Source organism: Lycorma delicatula, chromosome 1, assembly GCF_047948215.1.
Source record: "Lycorma delicatula isolate Av1 chromosome 1, ASM4794821v1, whole genome shotgun sequence".
NCBI lineage: Eukaryota > Metazoa > Arthropoda > Insecta > Hemiptera > Fulgoridae > Lycorma > Lycorma delicatula.
In genome coordinates, this window is record NC_134455.1 from 223,828,177 (window position 1) to 223,848,595 (window position 20,419).

The 20,419-nt window shown below is 34.0% G+C and overlaps 1 protein-coding gene across 5 annotated transcripts in view; it reads right to left on the reverse strand.

Annotated features, from left to right (window-relative positions):
* conu (Rho GTPase-activating protein conundrum) overlaps nucleotides 1-20,419 on the reverse strand; it is a 233,453-nt gene that overhangs the window by 138,880 nt on the left and 74,154 nt on the right. For 3 of the 5 annotated variants that reach the window (XM_075373478.1, XM_075373489.1, XM_075373484.1), the window contains exon 2: nucleotides 1,856-1,901. The exons of the other annotated variants lie outside the window; for them this stretch is intronic. The gene's annotated coding sequence lies outside the window, so the exon portion shown is untranslated. The remainder of the gene's footprint in view (nucleotides 1-1,855; nucleotides 1,902-20,419) is intronic. 5 annotated transcript variants of the gene reach the window in all.

Consider the following 20,419-nt stretch of genomic DNA (forward strand, 5'->3'; position numbering starts at 1 on the left):
CATAAATGAATACAGGTGATTCTTACTCCATAATTAAGGCCAAACGATACAACGATTCCAGTACCTAAATAGCTATACATGTAGTATCGACTATACGAAGTCGATATCGTACTGTAGATCACAACAAAGCGAATAACCTCTTCGCCACACCTAGCCTACCAAGGTGAAAGTGTGCTACGCAGAACTGTAAGTGTTTAGAACCTTCGACTACTAAGTTCACATTACTTCAATACACTACACATTTAACCGTTTCCAAATAAGAGCGCTCAAATTGTTTACGGTAACACGCCCCTAGTATGCAGTAAATCAAATGAACATGAAAACTCATTTGAAATAAAACTCTAAAATTTTCAGAAAAAACAATAGTCAGAAAAAAACAGAATTTAAAAACTAAACAAGAAAAGTTTTTTGAACAGTATTTAAATACACACCTTAAGCTTACGTAACGCTGACTCGCTTTTAAAATCTGGTTTGTTCTAATAAAAATGTAACTGTAAGATCCCCAGCTAAATTGTATATCATAAAGACAAATGATAAATGAAACATAAAGATAAATGTCAACACTAAACTAATGACAACTACTGCATTTAAAGCCTACTTTTTTTTACGTAACACTCGTAAATCCTTATCTGGTTAATTACACTACAACAGAACTCATTTAGATTTAAAGCGAATTAATACTAATAATAAAGAACGATATTGTTAATGCAGCTATTAATCCACACATTATAGCTGTATTTAAAGATGTAATTTAATTTATTTCATAAAAAAGTTATCATTTTTACATAAAACAATTAAATACACTAGCAGAACAAGTTAATTAAAATTGATCTTTTATACAAGTGCATACAAAGCTTGCACACAATGTACTTTGGATGACAACACACTATTTAGACATTTTAATTTTAGGATGTTAAATTTTTTTAATAATACTTATTGAACCTTTTACGTTCAATCGACCATTAAATAAATTATATCAAAACATCTAATCCAAAAGCAAAATAAGTGTGAACAAAAATGATTCCTGATGGCAGGATTCTATAGCGGAAACGGCTTTACACAGATAGGTATTTCATGAACATTAAACAATATTTTGATAGGATTCACATTAAAAATTTCAAATCATTACTTGAATTAAGATTAATTCAACTACATAAGCAACACTCTGATCCTTATCCGTAAAAAAACTTTTGTATTAGCATAATGATGATATATAATATTATAATATATTCAAACCATTATATACTCAGTGTCACTCACCCTCTTAAGAAGAGTCGTTTAATACCTGTTTCATGAAAATAGGATCAGCTGTTTAAACCTGGTCGATACATACAGTTTTTCGGTCTTATTTTGAATTAATAACCAATAAAAATAGAATATTTAATTCCCATCTAATAAATACACTTAAGTTTTAATTCTTCAAACTTGAATTATAACAAACGTATTATATAATGTTTCTTAAAATACCATTCCACAATCACATTTGTTTTAAATACAACCATTTTTCAACTTTCCGTTTCAAATTCATTACAGCATTCACTAATAAAAAAGATACGCTCTGTAGAATAAAATAAAAATGAAATAAATGAAAATAAATTCCACATTTCGTTTTGTTTTAAGAATTAACCGCTTAACCATTTAATCTTAAAAAACGAAATTTTTCTCTAGTATGAACGTTAAATAACATCACAATAAACGGACATAAAGTGTTAAACGAAGAAATGTTTTAACACAAATGTTTTACACTTTTAACAACAGAATATTAATTGCTTAATGTTGTTTTATTTTTAAACGCCTTAAGTTCCTGATAAATAATAAATAAAAATTAGAAAAGTTTCGACAAGTAGTAGCATACCTGTAAATTACATGAGAAGCCCAATTCGGTTATTTATCCGGGAATCCTGAAATAAATAAAAGAAAAAGAAAATATAAATAAAAATTAATAAAACAGATTAATACCATGATTCATTCGAAATTCAGGTTATTTATAAAAAAAAGTTTCAAACGTTACCGCAATTCACAAATAAAACTAACCCAGTGCACCGCCTGAAATGATTCACTTATTGAGAACAATTACTTTTTATAATCTGACAATTACTTTTAATATTGAGAACAAGCCTACTTTTATAATAAAATATTCTCGTAAATTTTACTGTTTTTACTTCCTTGAAGGAAGTAAAGGAAGTATTGCGATCGAGAAAAATTTCGGTTTCCAGATTTCAACGGAAATATCCATTTTGACCATCCCTAAATTCAATTTGACTAGTTTCGGCGTAACGTCTGTACGTACGTATGTATGCATCTCGCATAACTCAAAAACGATTAGGATGTTGAAATTTTGGATTTAGGACTGTTGTAACATCTAGTTGTGCACCTTCCCTTTTGATTGCAATCGACTGAACCAAAAATGTCCAAAATCCAAAAAATTGAATTAAGATTATAATTGTGTGCGCCATGAAAGACGACATTTTGCTTTTTGTCTTTTAATGTATCGTATCTTTCTTAAAAAATATCGTATACAAAAACTAAAAACGATAGCAACTGGGATTTTTCTGTGTTAAATGCATAAAGTAAACTTTATTTATCATACTTGGTAATTATTACTGGCATGGAAAAAGGAGATGTCACAGTTTTTAACATTTTTCTCGGAAATGTCAACTTTAATCATCTAACGAACGAAAAGAGTTGGCATAAAAAATGTGAAATTTTACACTTTGTTTATCAAACATATTTATGACCTAGTAAAGTTTCGGTTTGATAGAAAAAGATTTTTAGATCGTTATCTTATCTATCCAGCCATATTTCAATATTTAAAAAACAAATTATCAAAGGTAGGTACATTTAAGTATGTATTGTATACAGTACATACAGTTTCTTTAATTAATAGGTTTTTCTTTAATCTGAATTAAAAAAAAAAATTGAATAAAGTTGGTACATTGCATGTATTTCATTTCAAGGTCTCTTAAGTTTTAAATTATTTTGTTTATTGTTATCGAATTCTTAAGTGCATTTGTAAAAATCACAAAAATAGGGTTAAAAAGTAGTTGAGCATTCTACTTCTTTTCTTGTCCAACATGACCCAATAAATTATTTATACTAAACCTAAATGAGTTCACTTTTTTCTTTAACTTATATTTAACCTATCTTATCTTTAACCTATATTTTCTATTTTTAAATAATAAAATATAATTTCATAAAAAATAATAGATTGCTCAGCCCGTTAAATCTTGTAACAAATTTACCAAAAAAATTTAACAATTTTATAATTTTTTATTTTTAATAAGAACTTTTACTATGTACTGGTTTTCTATTAAATAGTATTTAACTGTTCCTTAGATTCATTTTAAGTTCGGAACGTTACGTCCTGAAGGTGGACATTAATTTAATTCATAGTTTCTTCGAGTAAGATTTGTATTTCCATCATAAGACGTAAAGTTACCGTAGTTCCTATGCGTGCGTGTGTGTGTGTGTGTATGTGTGTGTGTTTTTTTTAACAAGGGAATTGCGGTAACTTCGTGACAATTTTTTTTTTATTCACTGCTCTTTAAAATTTCATGGTGATGAATACCTGAAGCTTAAAATAGCCCCAAAGCAAAATCGCATGCAATGAGATTCGGTAACTCGTGGGCCAAGGAATATCTACAGGAAACAATTGGTTTACTCCACTCATCAATTATCTAGCCACGTTACTAGTTCCATACTTCTAAAACCAGCCCAATTTTTCATTTATCACTCATTTACACATTCTGAATAACATTATTAAAATTCATAAATTCAAAAGTCGGAGGTAAAAACTCATACGATTAACTCGATCGGAGTCATTTAATTTCCTGCAGTATTTCAATTTTATAAGGATGCAAGAGGTGTTAATTATACTGAATTACTGAGTAATTCAAAAGAATCACATCTTCAAAAGATTTTTGAAAATCTTTTGAACACTGCGTTCAACAAGCCGAATGAAAATTAATAACGATAGCCAACCCGGTGTAGGGTTTCGTAGTATTTCAACTCTTACCGAGTCTTTCGTTATCAGATGTATTACATTCCTTTGTTTACCAGGAGGTTCTTGTTTGACACAAAACTAATTTCTTAAAAATTCTGCACCCAGACTGCAAGGGCACCATACATTCCAGATGGAACTGAAATTGAAGTCGAACAACTTTGTGCAGCCGTTACCATCACCATTTTAATAGAATACTTCAATCGCGAACATCTGCTGTTCATCCGTTCAACAACCCATCAAAACTATCTACCACGAAAAGAAAAGTCTATTGTTATCGATATTATCGAACAAACGAGAAACTAACCACGTTCCTTTTTTCCAGGCATTCAGATATTCATTCTTTTTGTGATTTACAGGAACCGTAATCTATAATAAACAATTAATTCGAAACTTCCTCGTTTCAACTCAGGTTTCTAATTCAATAGCGTAACCACGAACTACTGTGTTATTTATTAATCGAGATCACGAACGTTGTTGCGTTCTCAATGAAAATTCATAACAGATATAAATCGATTATTATCTTTTTGTACGGCATTCCCTAGAATTCTCCATTTGGCAACCGCCCATATCGATTCAAAACATCGTATGTTCCTGACGACAGTCGATTCAATAAAGTTTTCAACAGGATCACCATCCAATGCTGATACGCATGCAAAGTAATTTTGGAGATTTCTTAGCAGCCCTCCGTTCATCAGTTGTAGACCACCAGGAAATAAACTGGTTGTTTTTTCCTCCGTCAATACTGGAACGGATCGGTTTGACACCGTATTCATACAACAGAGTTTCTCTTCAAACTCATCCGAATGCATCCTGCTCTTTGTATAGCATACGATTTGCGACCGCATGTTTCGTCTGGAGAATCACGATTCACCAATCTCCACCGCGTGGCTTGACCCACCTACCTTTAAAGTTGATTAGTGAAGAAATCATGCGGTCTTCCCTCGGATAACTTCATCCGTCAGTAACGGCTTCCATTCCCATCACCAACATATCTAGGCAGAATTTGGTCGAGATGAATTCTTTAACCGGTATCAAAATAAAAATATTGAAAATTTACTTTTTTTTTTGTCTTCAGTCATTTGACTGGTTTGATGCAGCTCTCCAAGATTCCCTATCTAGTGCCAGTCGTTTCATTTCAGTATACCCTCTACATCCTACATCCCTAACAATTTGTTTTACATCTTCCAAACGTGGCCTGCCTACACAATTTTTTCCTTCCAATATTAAAGCGACTATTCCAGGATGCCTTAGTATGTGGCCTATAAGTCTGTCTCTTCTTTTAACTATATTTTTCCAAATGCTTCTTTCTTCACCTATTTGCCGCAATACCTCTTCATTTGTCACTTTATCCACACATCTGATTTTTAACATTCTCCTATAGCACCACATTTCAAAAGCTTCTAATCTTTTCTTCTCAGATACTCCGATTGTCCAAGTTTCACTTCCATATAAAGCGACAGTCCAAACATACTTTCAAAAATCTTTTCCCGATATTTAAATTAATTTTAGACGAAACAAATTATATTTCTTACTGAAGGGTCGTTTCGCTTGTGCTATTCGGCATTTTATATCGCTCCTGCTTCGTCCATCTTTAATAATTATACTTCCCAAATAACAAAATTCTTCTACCTCCATAATCTTTTCTCCTCCTATTTTCACATTCAGTGGTCCATCTTTGTTATTTCTACTACATTTCATTACTTTTGTTTTGTTCTTGTTTATTTTCATGCGATAGTTCTTGCGTAGGACTTCATCTATGCCGTTCATTGTTTCTTCTAAATCCTTTTTACTCTCGGCTAGAATTACTATATCATCAGCAAATCGTAGCATCTTTATCTTTTCACCTTGTACTGTTACTTCGAATCTAAATTGTTCTTTAACGTCATTAACTGCTAGTTCCATGTAAAGATTAAAAAGTAACGGAGGTAGGGAACATCCTTGTCGGACTCCCTTTCTTATTACGGCTTCTTTCTTATGTTCTTCAATTATTACTGTTGCTGTTTGGTTCCGGTACATGTTAGCAATTGTTCTTCCATCTCTGTATTTGAACCCCAATTTTTTTTAAATGCTGAAGATTTTATTCCAGTCTACGTTATCGAATGCCTTTTCTAGGTCTATAAACGCCAAGTATGTTGGTTTGTTTTTCTTTAATCTTCCTTCTACTATTAATCTGAGGCCTAAAATTGCTTCCCTTGTCCCTATAATTTTCCTGAAACCAAATTGGTCTTCTCCTAACACTTCTTCCACTCTCCTCTCAATTATTCTGTATAGAATTCTAGTTAAGATTTTTGATGCATGACTAGTTAAACTAACAGTTCTGTATTCATCATATTTATCTGCCCCTGCTTTCTTTGGTATCATGACTATAACACTTTTTTTGAAGTCTGACGGAAATTCCCCTTTTTCATAAATATTACACACCAGTTTGTATAATCTATCAATCGCTTCCTCACCTTCACTGCGCAATAATTCTACAGGTATTCCGTCTATTCCAGGAGCCTTTCTGCCATTTAAATCTTTTAATGGTCTCTTTAATTCTGATCTCAGTATTGTTTCTCCCATTTCATCCTCCTCAACTTCCTCTATAACACCACTTTCTAATTCATTTCCTCCGTATAACTCTTCAATATATTCCACCCATCTATCGACTTTACCTTTCGTATTATATATTGGTGTACTATCTTTCTTTAACACATTATTCGATTTTTATTTATGTGCCCAAAATTTTCCTTAACTTTCCTGTATGCTCCGTCTATTTTACCAATGTTCATTTCTCTTTCCACCTCTGAACACTTTCCTTTAATCCACTCTTCTTTCGCCAGTTTGCACTTCCTGTTTATAGCATTTCTTAATTGCCGATAGTTCCTTTTACTTTCTTCATCAAGAGCATTCTTATATTTTCTACGTTCATCCATCAGCTGCAATATATCCTCTAAAATCCAAGGTTTTCTACCAGTTCTCTCTGTTCCGCCTAAGTAGTAATCTTCTTCTGATTAAAGAATTTCCTTTTTAACATTCTCCCATTCTTGTTCTACATTTTCTACCTTATCTTTACTCAGACCTCTTGCGATGTCCTCCTCAAAAATCTTCTTTACCTCCTCTTCCTCAAGTTTCTCTAAATACCACCGATTCATCTGACACCTTTTCTTCAGGTTTTTAAACCCCAATCTACATTTCATTATCACCAAATTATGGTCGCTATCAATGTCTGCTCCAAGGTAAGTTTTGCAGTCAACAAGTTGATTTCTAAATCTTTGCTTAACCATGATATAATTTATCTGATACCTTGTAGTATTGCCTGGCTTTTTCCAAGTGTATATTCTTCTATTATGATTTTTAAATTGGGTGTTGGCAATTACTAAATTATACTTCGTGCAAAACTCTACAAGTCGGTCCCCACTTTCATTCCATTTGTAGGCATACAGACGTTAACAATCGTTGTTGGTTTTGATTTTATCCTTATTACAATAATTTTATCGCTATGCATTCTGAAATGCTCTACTCTCTTCCCCCTCTTCTTGGTCATTACGAAACCTACTCCTGCCTGCCCATTATTTGAAGCTGAGTTAATTATTCTAAAATCACCTGACCAAAAGTCGCCTTCCTCTTCCCACCGAACCTCACTAATTCCTACTACATCCACATTTATCCTATCCATTTCCCTTTTTAAATTTTCTAGCCTACCAACCTTTTTTAAACTTCTAACATTCCACGCTCCGACTCGTAGAATGTTATTTTTTAATTTTCTGGTGACCCCTTCCTTAGTGGTCCCCACCCGGAGATCCGAACGGGGGACTAGTTTACCTCCGGAATATTTCACCAAGGAAGGCACCTCCATCATTGCTATATGAAAATGCAGAGAGCCACATTTTCTTGGAAAAAAAGCAGCTGTAGTTTTCCATTGCTTTCAGCTGCACAGTACTCAGAGGACTGAGTGATGTTGATATGGCCGTTTAAGTCATTCTGACTCACGCCCCTAACAACTACTGAAAGAGCTGCTGCCCTCTTTCAGGAATCATTCCATAGTCTGGGTCTCAACAGATACCTCTCCGATATGGTTGCACCTTCGATCCAGCTACTCTGTATCCCTGAGCACTCAAGCCCCCTCACCAACGGCAAGGTCTCATGATTCATAGAGGAAGTGAAAATTTACATAAAATAAAAAATAAAACCTTTATATAATTTTTACTGAAAACAAATCTAAAGTGGCAGGCACTTTAAAAATGACCTTAAGATATAAATTAATAAAATTACTATCATTCTGCGCGATTTCGACAACATTTTTATTTTACTTCAGTTAACAAATTTTCAATGGCGAAACCAATCGAGGTTATTTATAACAAATTTGTTTATGATTTGTAGGAACCGTAATCTATAATAAACAATTAATTCCACGTGAAGAAAATCATGATTAAGATATTTTTATTATTAAGCCTAGTAATTTCATTGATTTTCTTATTAACTGCTAATAATAAATTGAAATATGAAAATAAATAACAGTCCTTTCATTAAACTGATATTATTATCCTTTACATGGCATTAACAATTGACAACGTTCGTGTCATCTGTCAAAAATTAATATTTTTAACAGATAAGAATGGTTTTTATCCATAGGAGGTACATTTATTTAAATTCCTACTTGCTAAAAGTTGATGTTAAGGTTTTGCTGAACTATTGTACAACCACATATTCTGAATCTCACGTGCACGTTTTAAGTAAAATAAAATGGAACGTACTTTAATAATAAATTTATAAAACACCATAGTTCATTTCTAAAATATAAATGTATAAATAGTATACTGTATGTATATTAATTACTTTAAACAAACGGTTAGCAAATTAAGTCTCCACTTAAGCGGCATTACAATAAACGTTCTAAAAATGTATATTATAAGCATACATTCCTTCAATTATTTTTTGATAACGTCAAGCTATTCTAATAACTATGTATTTTTTATCGGATTAGCTGAAGTAGTCTGGTCAGTCAGAACTAACGGAGTTTGGAATCGACTAATAAATTATTTTGACAACCGTAAACGCCATGCATTCATAGCAACCATGCATACATAGCGACACAGCTTATATACAATCAAAGCTATAGACAAGCGCGAATAAGTACTCGTACACTAACAATTGTAAGCTACAGGCCTTGCCATAAAGCACTTCAAACAGTCATAAGTAAGTAAAACGCAAATTACTATTAGGAAACGTTAACTTATAAATATATAAACTTTTATTCTCAATCGCTCATCGAGCACTGTACCAGAGAACAAAACAAGATGTAAAAAAACGTATTAAGCACACTTATAAAATGGCATGAAAATAAAACCTACATAAAGTAACACTTTTTATCGGAAAAAATAAAAAGGAATTAGATACATAACATTACGAATATATAGAAAAAAATTATAAATTCCATCTTCTTTACAATTTTCTAATAAAATTTGGTGTAACTATATTTATTCAATCTACTACGTTATAAGTTTAAATTAATTATGAAATTATCTGTGATCGACTTACATGCCAACCCCGTAGGGGAAGACACCCGCCTTGTGTCCGAGGCCGCCAACCCCGCCACGTTCCGAGCCCTGATGGGCTTTAACGGGAGTCGTGTTTCGCCCTCTGACTTTTTACATCTCGTAGTAATAAGCCTGGCATCGTTGTGATCGACTTACAGTGCAAATCCTGAGTATAAAGAAAAAAACTTTTAAAATATAAGGGAAAACATAGGATTTAAATACGAATGTTTTTCTCGCTAACACAGAATATAACGTTTTAGCGGAAAATAAACATAAAACAACTTATTAACAGTAATAACGAACAAAAATCAACAATATAATCGAAAATACTATGTAACAGTGTTCAATTATATATCATTGTTTTTCATCATTATTCCTTAATCTTTATCTCCCAAAAATATAAAATTTTTCGATTTACTAACTCTCTAGTTTGTGAACGTTAAGTCATTTAAAAAACTACACCACTCATCAACAATAAAACGTAGTAATGAAAATTCAACGGGATTAACTTCACTTCAACAAATCTGACAGACGGTTGAAGATTGTTGGTCTCTTCAATTTCTTTCCTTAAAATATCTGTACGTAGCTATAATTACAGAATGAAAAAAGTGAATTTTATGGATTTTCTTGTTTTACAAGGCATTACTCTACACGTCTGAAGAAATATTTATCTACTTCCAAAAAAAATTGTATTTGAAAGAAGATTACCTTTTAAAAAATACATTAAATTCCACAGCAATATTGTTTTGTTTTTTCTAATAAATTGATTCTGACTAACCATAACTTCGGTATTCGGTTGTTAAAGGAATTACATCAACGTAGGGAGATCCAAACCATATAAGAAAACAATCTCTTACAGATTTGATAATAATTCGATAATAAAAAAGGTGATGTTAATTATCAACAAATAATTATCAAAAACTTACGTCGATGTTAATTAGTAAAAGAATACACGATAATAAAAAACTATTTTTTTGAGTAATAATTAATACAACTTAATTTGATGATATCAGATAATTAAATTAACATAAAAAACTAACAATTTTATATTTAGGTTTTATCGTGGAATTTTCATTATAAACTATAAATTCTTTTTTTAAGCCCTCAGATAAAAAAAACAACACACATTATGGCTTTAGTTAAGTTTCTTATGAATTAGAGAATCGGGCTGTGAATACGATCATACTTTCCATGCGGCAACTTCAACAAATATTATTTTAAGGCGAGTGTTGTGGTGGCGCTGAGTTGGTTGGCGCTGGTGTACCTTCTTGTGCAAGGTACACTATTTGAGGCCGCGCTGGACAAATTGTATTCCAACATTATCGGCACCTAAACGCAATTTCCGAGCCATCATTCCTATGCCGCCTTCTAACTGATTACACATCCTGGACTGGCGATCCAGGGGTATAATAAGTAAGAGGTATTCTGGCTCGCTACACGAATATGAAACAAATTTGCTCATAGGCTTTGATTCTACAGCGCATTTAGTAATGTCATACGAAACAATCTCCGTTCTGATACACACATTAACTAACATAACAGCTAAAATATCATGAAAAGGCTGCAATGCAAAAATTATTCGGTAGAAAAATAATTCGAAAACACAAAAAAAAAACTCGTAGAAACAAATTATACAAATAAAATATAAAATGTGATTTGTATGTAATAATTATACTAATAAATGAAATATTTATTGTCTGTTTATTTGTACATTACATTATACTGTATTAAGTTTTTTTTTTATTGCTGATAAGAAAAAAATAGGAAACGTGACTAATCTTACATAAGGGGCACATAACTTTACTTTTTTAAAACCTGATAAAATCACTCGAGTACGCACTTGAATTAAATGAATACGACATTCCTATTTCTATTATAAATCAACATGTAACGGAATTACCACAAAAACACTCAATTATATTTTATAGATTCCGACTTAATATTTTCCCTGAAATTCAGTTTTATCCACGTGAAAGAAATGAATGATCACAACAATTTTAAACAAATTTTAAACACAACAATAAGGTAATGTATATATATATATATATATATATATCTCACTTTTTAAAACGTCATTATTTAACATAACTGAACTTATTTTTCAAGTAGGATTAGATATATCAAAGTGTAAGACTTAAACTTTTAACAATTATTATCTTTACATACATCGATAAATTTGTCTATTCTATTAATTTTAGTCAAAAAATGAACGCCAAAAAAATAATAAATCATATGTACCACCTAGGACTAATTTCAGTGTAACTGTAGGCCGAAAAGATCACCACTTTTCCCACAACGATCCGACACACACTCTCAGGTTGAGAACATAACGGAAGCATGAAGAAACACGGCTTTCAGTGTTAAAACAAAACAAACATATTAACTGTAAACGGTCAAAACTTAAGAGCATTGCAGCATGCAGCACATCTTACAACTAGTGAATCCAAACATCGTGCAGGTTTGAGTTTTTTTTTGTTTTTTTAATTAATGCACAGTTTAATGAGGTGCTTCCACTACGTTCAAACCTTTACAGTTGAGCGTAGTCACACTAACTCCTTATGAGTCTGAACAATCACACATGTAGATGTAAATTACCAATCACGAGCCTAGTTTGGATTTTATCAATATTACCACCAAGTGTGTCACATACGCCTAACAAACTGTACTAAAGAATTACACTAATGAACGGCAACCAGTTCGTTTCCCCCTCAGAACCACACTATTTATCACGATTGATTTAGTGGAGGACCAAACGTTGGTCCGGCGAAATTAAACACAGTTAAGTATTTCCTTAAGTACTATCATAGAAGCCACTAGATATCGACTACTAGCGATAGCAAAATAGTACTGAATATCAGTAAAAAACCTTACCCACAGCAATTGCAGTATCATCTTTAAGGACATTACTTCAGCCGTAAGGAGTAATATATTTTGCTTAATAGTGTTAAAATGTAGGCCTAGGGTAAATTACTATTTTTCACGTTCAGGAATTAAATTTTAAAACGAATATAATATTTCAAAAAGAAAAATAGTAATATTTGAATAGATAAATCTTTCAATAAGCATTAAAAACCAGGATAAATTTATAAATCACATGGTTCTTTTCTGCGCAAGGTAGCTTTCTTTCATCAAGCGGACGGTTTACACCATAAAATTTGCAAAGAGAAATACGATAACTTAAAGGAATCGGCAAATCAAGTCCATTAAACCCACCGGGTTGGTCTAGTGGTGAACGCGTCTTCGCAAATCAGATGATTTCGAAGACGAGAGTTCCAACGTTCAAATCTTAGTAAAGGCTGTTACTTTTATACGGATTTGAATACTAGATAATAGATACCGGTGTTCTTTGGTGGTTGGGTTTCAATTAACCACACTTCTCAGAAATGGTCACCCTAAGACTGTACAAGACTACACTTCACTTACACACATACATATCTTCCTCTGAACTAATACATAACCGTGACTCCCGGAGGTTAAACAGGAAAAAAATCAAGTCCATTAAACAGAATTTTACACACAACTTAAAACAGTATATAAATAATAGTTAATATATATTTTTTACTTTACATAAGTGTTTAGAGATACGAAGCCTCAGAACTATACATAAAACCTGAACAACGTTTAACTAAACTCGTAACGTATTTTAATTTTCTGCATGTTTAGGTGTATAGTGTGTGTGTGTGTGTATACGGCTTCGACGGTACGTTGCACTTAATAACGTTGTAGTAGCCTCCCTGCATAGAGCAGTTTTTGTCGTCGATCGGCTTCGACGGCTCGTTGTAATTTATAACCATATGGTAGCCCTGAGAAGGGCTGTTGTCGTCGAATGACTTCGACGGGTCGTAATCTATAACTTTCTTTATCTTCTTTCATCTATATACGGATTTGAATACTAGATCGTGAATACCGGTGTTCTTTGGTGGTTGGATTTCAATTAACCACACATCTCAGGAATGGTCGAACTGAGACTGTACAAGACTACACTTCATTTACAATCATACATATTATCCTCATTCATCCTCTGAAGTATTATCTGAACGGTAATTACTGGAGGCTAAACAAGAAAAGAAAATATGGCTTCAAGAAAGGGATTGCATCTTGAATGCTCTTGCCGAGGTGGAAAGCGCCGACTGTAAATACATTTTGGCAATTTTTATAGACATAGAGGTAGCATTTCCTTCCTTGTGTTGGAATTCTGTCCTCTATGAGTTGGAACGTCGCAATGTTCCCATAGCCCTACAGGCCGTGGTACGTGACTATTTGTCTAACTGTACGGCTCTTTTTAAGGATGCGCACCTAGTTGTGGAAGAATCCGTTACCAGGGGAAGCCCTCAGGGTTCCCTTGCTGTGGAACCTGGTATTCGACGGATTTCTGGGATTGACATTTCCAGGAGTCACAGCCCAGGCTTTCGCCGATGAATGTCTCCTTTTAGTTCGTGATAATTCCTTTTAGTTCTGTGCGGTAATTCACTACCGCAGCTAGAAGACCGGGCGCAGACGTCCTTGTCAACCGCACAGGGGCGGATGAATATTCAAAATTTAAAGATTTCTGTGCCCAAGGTGATTTTTATGCTTCTCAAGGGCGCAGACAAATTATCTTACAGTCGTAACCCCCATATTAAATATAAAGGCTGTGTAATCTGCCGAGTTAGAGTTCATAAGTAGCCAAGTGTTTTGTTTGATGAAAAGTGGCTGTTCAGAAACCACATTAGCTAAGTAGCGGCGGACGCCGTCTCAGTGATGCACAAACTTGCTCGGAAAGACTATGGGTTGTCGGGCCGTCAAATGTACATGGTGTACCGAGTTGACTTCGAAAGCATGACCACTTACGCGGCGCTCGTTTGGGCGAATAGGTTGGATATGAATAGAGAACGTCTTCAAAATTTAAGGAGTGCCCAGCGCAGAGCCTTAATTGTATGCACTGGTGTTTTTAAAACAATCTTCTACGAGGGTACCACCGCATAGGGAAAGGCTCTCCCAATTGGCTTAGTGTGCAAGTTTGGGCGGTTATGTGGAAGCTGCGGGGAGGCCGAGGTATTTGGTATGCGCTTTCGAGCCGGGCCTGTACCGGAGCGGAACGGTGATCACAATGCACCGGATCTAAATTTCGTTCAGTTGCCCATCTCCCGCCTGCGGAAGAGGCTGCAGAGCCTCGCGATGCAAGCATGGCAGCTGGAATGGGACACCACGACTGAGGGAAGATCCTTGTATAAGGATCTTTATACAGGATTTGGGGGGATTGTATGCCTCGAGCTTGTTTTTAAGGGCAACAGATGCCCGGGTGCTCACCAACCACGCTAACTTGAACTAATATCGGTTTCGGTTCCGCCTGGCAGCTGATGAGCTGTGCGTCTGCGGGGAGGTCCAGTCAAATGAACACCTGGTATTTGACTGCCCTGTTCTTGGGGGAGCCAGAGACCGGGCCACCCTGAAACATAGAGGTCAAGGGAAAAATTGGCCACTCACAAGCGGCGAGTCAATGTGGCTGTAGCCAAATTTTCAGACCGTGAAGGAGTTCCTAGATGCAGTTGCTTTGTTCAACCGGCATCCGTAGTTTGTTTAAGGGAAAGACTCTTACCGCCTTGGCGTGGGAAGCTAACCCTGAGTATGGCTGACCACCAGCCAATTATTACGGTTCCAAGCGTTACAAAACGGTAGATAGGCACTTGCTGGCATTCAGCGACCTAGGTATGGCGGCGAATTGCTGCCTAGACGATATAAATTTTATTATGGATGCAATGTATATTATAAATAGTTCACGGGGTGTGCCTACCAATTTTAGCAAATATACGAGTATAACAAGCGAGTGGTTGGGACACGTAAACTGGTGGTATATGGCACCGCGCTTAGTCCGCTCACGCTGTTAGGTAAGCTCTAGGAGCTATGTTAGGATACTGGTCGCTAAACTGTTCGAGGCTCAGTTGCCGTTTGTGGCACAGACATTCGGTCTTATGCTTTAGGGCGAGCGAATGGGGTGGTGGCAAGAGAAATGCCAAGCAAACCAATAGGCACATATTTTGTAACAGTGTGTGTGTGTGTGTGTGTGTACGAATGCAAGTGAATTTTTTTTACTGCTTATTACTCGATAGGAAGAAATGCTTCAAGTTAAAATAGCGTCCATTTTTCTGCATAAAAGTTAAATATGTGCTAATAATCTCCAACTACCACTAGTCTATAACACACACCGCCTGTTGATAGTTACTAGTATTGGATACTGGCTGCAACTGAGGGACCGCTCATGAACCGAGGGCTGCTCATGGATATCGCTTTGATTTCACAGATAATAAAGAACTTTCTTTTTTAAGTTTTGATAGTTTATGTTTACTCCCAGTAAGAAATAAATATACATGCATATACAATCAACAGTAAATATTCTAAATAAATGTAACAAATGAAGATACTACACACTCAGAGCAAGTTAAATAAAAACCAATGTGAGATAACAGCCTAAAATAAAAGTAGTACAGATATAATAAAAGATTTTGTTAATATGTCATCGATGACGTAATATACTATCTTGAATTACACAAAATTTTACTATTTTAATTAGAACTTAAAGCAAGTTTATTACTTGTTTGTCCAAACAAGACATTGATATCAATGTGTTTGTTTATGTCAAATTCCACAGATTCGACAATACACAATTATTCCGGAAAATTACAGTTAATCTCAAAAAATAACAACCATTCTATAAAAGGCTTACATGCAAAATTGATGTCTGAAATGGTTTGCTATTGCGGTTCTTCACAGAGCTGAATCCTGTTATACTGGGCCTGAAATATGGACCCATCGAAATGCAAGTGATAATTACTTACAAGAAACATCACTCTCCAGTATACTTACATGATGAACAAAAATTACTGTCAGAGCAACTCTGACAGACGCTAATACATGCATTACAGTTTTGGGGAAAATAATGTAAAACAAAAAAATTAATAATTAAAGTAAAAATCTTAAAACACCGAATAAGTAAATGCTCGTGTTATAATGAGTGTAAATGTGTTTACACTGATCATAACATGCAGAAAGTAAAGTTAAGCATGAATGAGAGATAAATTAACTGCTGAATACGTAATCGATTACGTCAGGTTATGGTTGCTTACAGAAAAGTTCAGCGTGAAAATAAAAACCGTTTTGTTCCGTTGAACACATCGACGCAAACATTACACCATTAACATAATTACTTCATCGTGTATAATTCTGAACAAATCCTTCTTCACAGTAATTGACCAACTAAGTAAATGAATAAGCATGTTATATAGTAACTAAGACAAAAATAAAATCAAACAACTTTTTCGAAAAACAGATAACTATGCAACCCTTTTCCATTAACTTAAAAATACATTGTTGTTTTCTAGCTATAAACATAGTAAATAGTAACAATATTTAAATCCTTTTGCCATTTTTCCTTGGATGTCGCAAATAAATATATATACTTGCATGGTGTACAATTTGATAATATAAAACGTCCGCATTTTATGTTGCTTTACGGAAACAGAATTGTAGGAGAACTTGGATTGTTATAATTTCGAATACAGAACCACTTGTAATCCCATATTAATTGAAATATATCCTTCTATACAAATTTAAAAACAAAATGACACTATAGGCTTTCAGTTTGATACTACAAGAAATTTATTGTTTAAAAACACAGACTTCAATAAAGAAAATAGATTTAATGACAAAGATTTTATTTGTCCTTAATGAGATTAACATACCCCACACCACATTTAAAAAATAATTCAACAAAAACTTACAAAAGGTCAACTCAGAATACATTTAAAACAAACGTGAATGATATTTAAAAGATATAATGCATAGGTTTGAAATGGAAACTTTATATGAATTGGTTCATAATTAGAATGCTTATAACATATACGCGTAGGTGCAATTTTCCGCATTTACTTTTTTAAATTATTTGTAGGAAGCAATCTTCTAGATAACGTAAGAATTTTATCTCGAAAACAACTGAGAAAACAAAAAATGGCAAAAAAAGCATTTAAATCTTTATATATATATATATATATATATATATATACACACACACACACACACACATACAAACAACATATTTTGTTTACGTAACTGCGTAAATAAAAGCTGCTTGTTTTCATTGTTCGGATTCAGGGAAGAAAATACCACAACTAATATACATGTATGTGTCGTTCCATTCTCGGATAATAATTCCCATATACGAAGGGATCGTAGGCGGTATAGGCATTTTACTTTAATTAAAAAGTGATTGTTTGTCTCGTAATGCGGTTCCGCTAAGAGTAGATCGTCTTTTCTCATCATTATAACTTTCCGCTATCTTTGATCTCATCTTCCCCAATACCAGTTTTATTGGTAGACGGAACGGACAGCTAAATCAATATGAAAATACCGGGATCTTTAGACCCACCGCGGTTGTGGCATGTTCTGACAGGGAGTACCTATTTAATGACTAGGGATTCTATTTCGTGTCCAGATCCTTAACAATAAGCCTACTGGCTCAAGTACCTATGGGTAAAACCAGACTTTAGACATTCCTTAAATACAAAATATCCTATCAAAAGGATTTTCAGCCATCAATTATGAATTACAGAAGGTTTCTGGCAGTATATTTTTACGTAAAAAGTATTTTTTTTGTCTTCAGTCATTTGACTGGTTTGATGCAGCTCTCCAAGATTCCCTATCTAGTGCTAGTCGTTTCATTTCGGTATACACCCTACATCCTACATCCCTAACAATTTGTTTTACATATTTAAAACGTTGCCTGCCTGCAAGTTTTTTTCCTTCTACCTGACCCTCCAATACTAAAGCGACTATTCCAGGATACCTTAATATGTGGCCTATAAGTCTGTCTCTTCTTTTAACCATATTTTTCCAAATGCTTCTCTCTTCATCAATTTGCCGCAACACATCTTCATTTGTCACTTCATCCACCCATCTGATTTTTAACATTCTCCTATAGCACCACATTTCAAAAGCTTCTAATCTTTTCTTCTCAAATACTCCGATTGTCCAAGTTTCACTTCCATATAAAGCGACACTCCAAACATATACTTTCAAAAATCTTTTCCTGACATTTAAATTAATTTTTGATGTAAACAAATTATACTTCTTACTGAAGGATCGTTTCGCTTGTGCTATTCGGCATTTTATATCGCTCCTGCTTCGTCCATCTTTAGTAATTCTACTTCCCAAATAACAAAATTCTTCTACCTCCATAATCTTTTCTCCTCCTATTTTCACATTCAGTGGTCCATCTTTGTTATTTCTACTACATTTCATTACTTTTGTTTTGTTCTTGTTTATTTTCATGCGATAGTTCTTGCGTAGGACTTCATCTATGCCGTTCATTGTTTCTTCTAAATCCTTTTTACTCTCGGCTAGAATTACTATATCATCAGCAAATCGTAGCATCTTTATCTTTTCACCTTGTACTGTTACTTCGAATCTAAATTGTTCTTTAACATCATTAACTGCTAGTTCCATGTAAAGATTAAAAAGTAACGGAGATAGGGAACATCCTTGTCGGACTCCCTTTCTTATTACGGCTTCTTTCTTATGTTCTTCAATTATTACTGTTGCTGTCTATAAATGCCAAGTATATTGGTTTGTTTTTCTTTAATCTTCCTTCTACCATTAATCTGAGCGCTAAAATCGCTACCTTTGTTCCTATACTTTTCCTGAAACCAAACTGATCTTCTCCTAACACTTCTTACACACTCCTCTCAATTCTTCTGTACAGTTAAGGTTTTTGATGGATGACTAGTTAAGCTAATTGTTCTGTATTCTTCACATTTATCTGCTCCTGATTTCTTTGGTATTATGACTATAACACTCTTTTTGAAATCTGACAGAACTTCCCCTTTTTCGTAAATATTACAGACCAGTTTGTAAAATCTATCAATCGCTTCATCACCTGCACTTCGCAGTAATTCTGCAGGTATTCCTCTATTCTAGGAGCCTTTCTGCCATTAACATCTTTTAATGTTCTCTTAAATTCAGATCTCAGTATTGTTTCTCCGCTTTCATCCTCTTCAACTTACTCTTCTTCCTCTATAACATCATCTTCTAATTCATTTCCTCCGTATAACTCTTCAATATATTCTACCCACCTATCGACTTTTCTTTTCGTACTATAAATCGGTGTACCATCTTTGTTTAACACATTATTAGATTTTAATTTATGCACCATAAAATTTTCCTTAACTTTCCTGTATGCTAATTTTACCAAAGTTCATTTCCCTTTCCACTTCTGAACACTTTTCTCTAATCCACTCTTCTTTCACCAGTTTGCACTTCCTGTTTATAGCATTTCTTAACTGTCCATAGTTTCTTTTATTTTCTTCATCACTAGCATTCTTATATTTTCTACGTACATCCATCAGCTGCAATATATCCTCTAAAATCCAAGGTTTTCTACCAGTTCTCTTTGTTCCGCCTAAGTTCGCTTCTGCTGATTTAAGAATTTCCTTTTTAACATTCTCCCATTCTTCTTCTACATTTTCTACCTTATCTTTTTTACTCAGACCTCTTGCGATGTCCTCCCCAAAAATCTTCTTTACCTTCTTCCTCAAGCTTCTCTTAATTCCACCGATTCATCTGACACCTTTTCTTCAGGATTTTAAACCCCAATTACATTTCATTCATTATCACTAAATTATGGTCACTATTAATGTCTGCTCCAGAGTAAGCTTTGCAGTCGACGAGTTGATTTCTAAATTTTTGCTTAACCATGATACAATCTACCTGATACCTCGCAGTATCACCTGGCTTTCTCCATGTGTATATTCTTCTATTATGATATTAAACTGGGCGTTGGCAAATTACTAAATTATACTTCGTGCAAAACTCTGTAAGTCGGTCCCCTCTTTCATTCCTTCTACCCAGCCCGTATTCACCCACTATA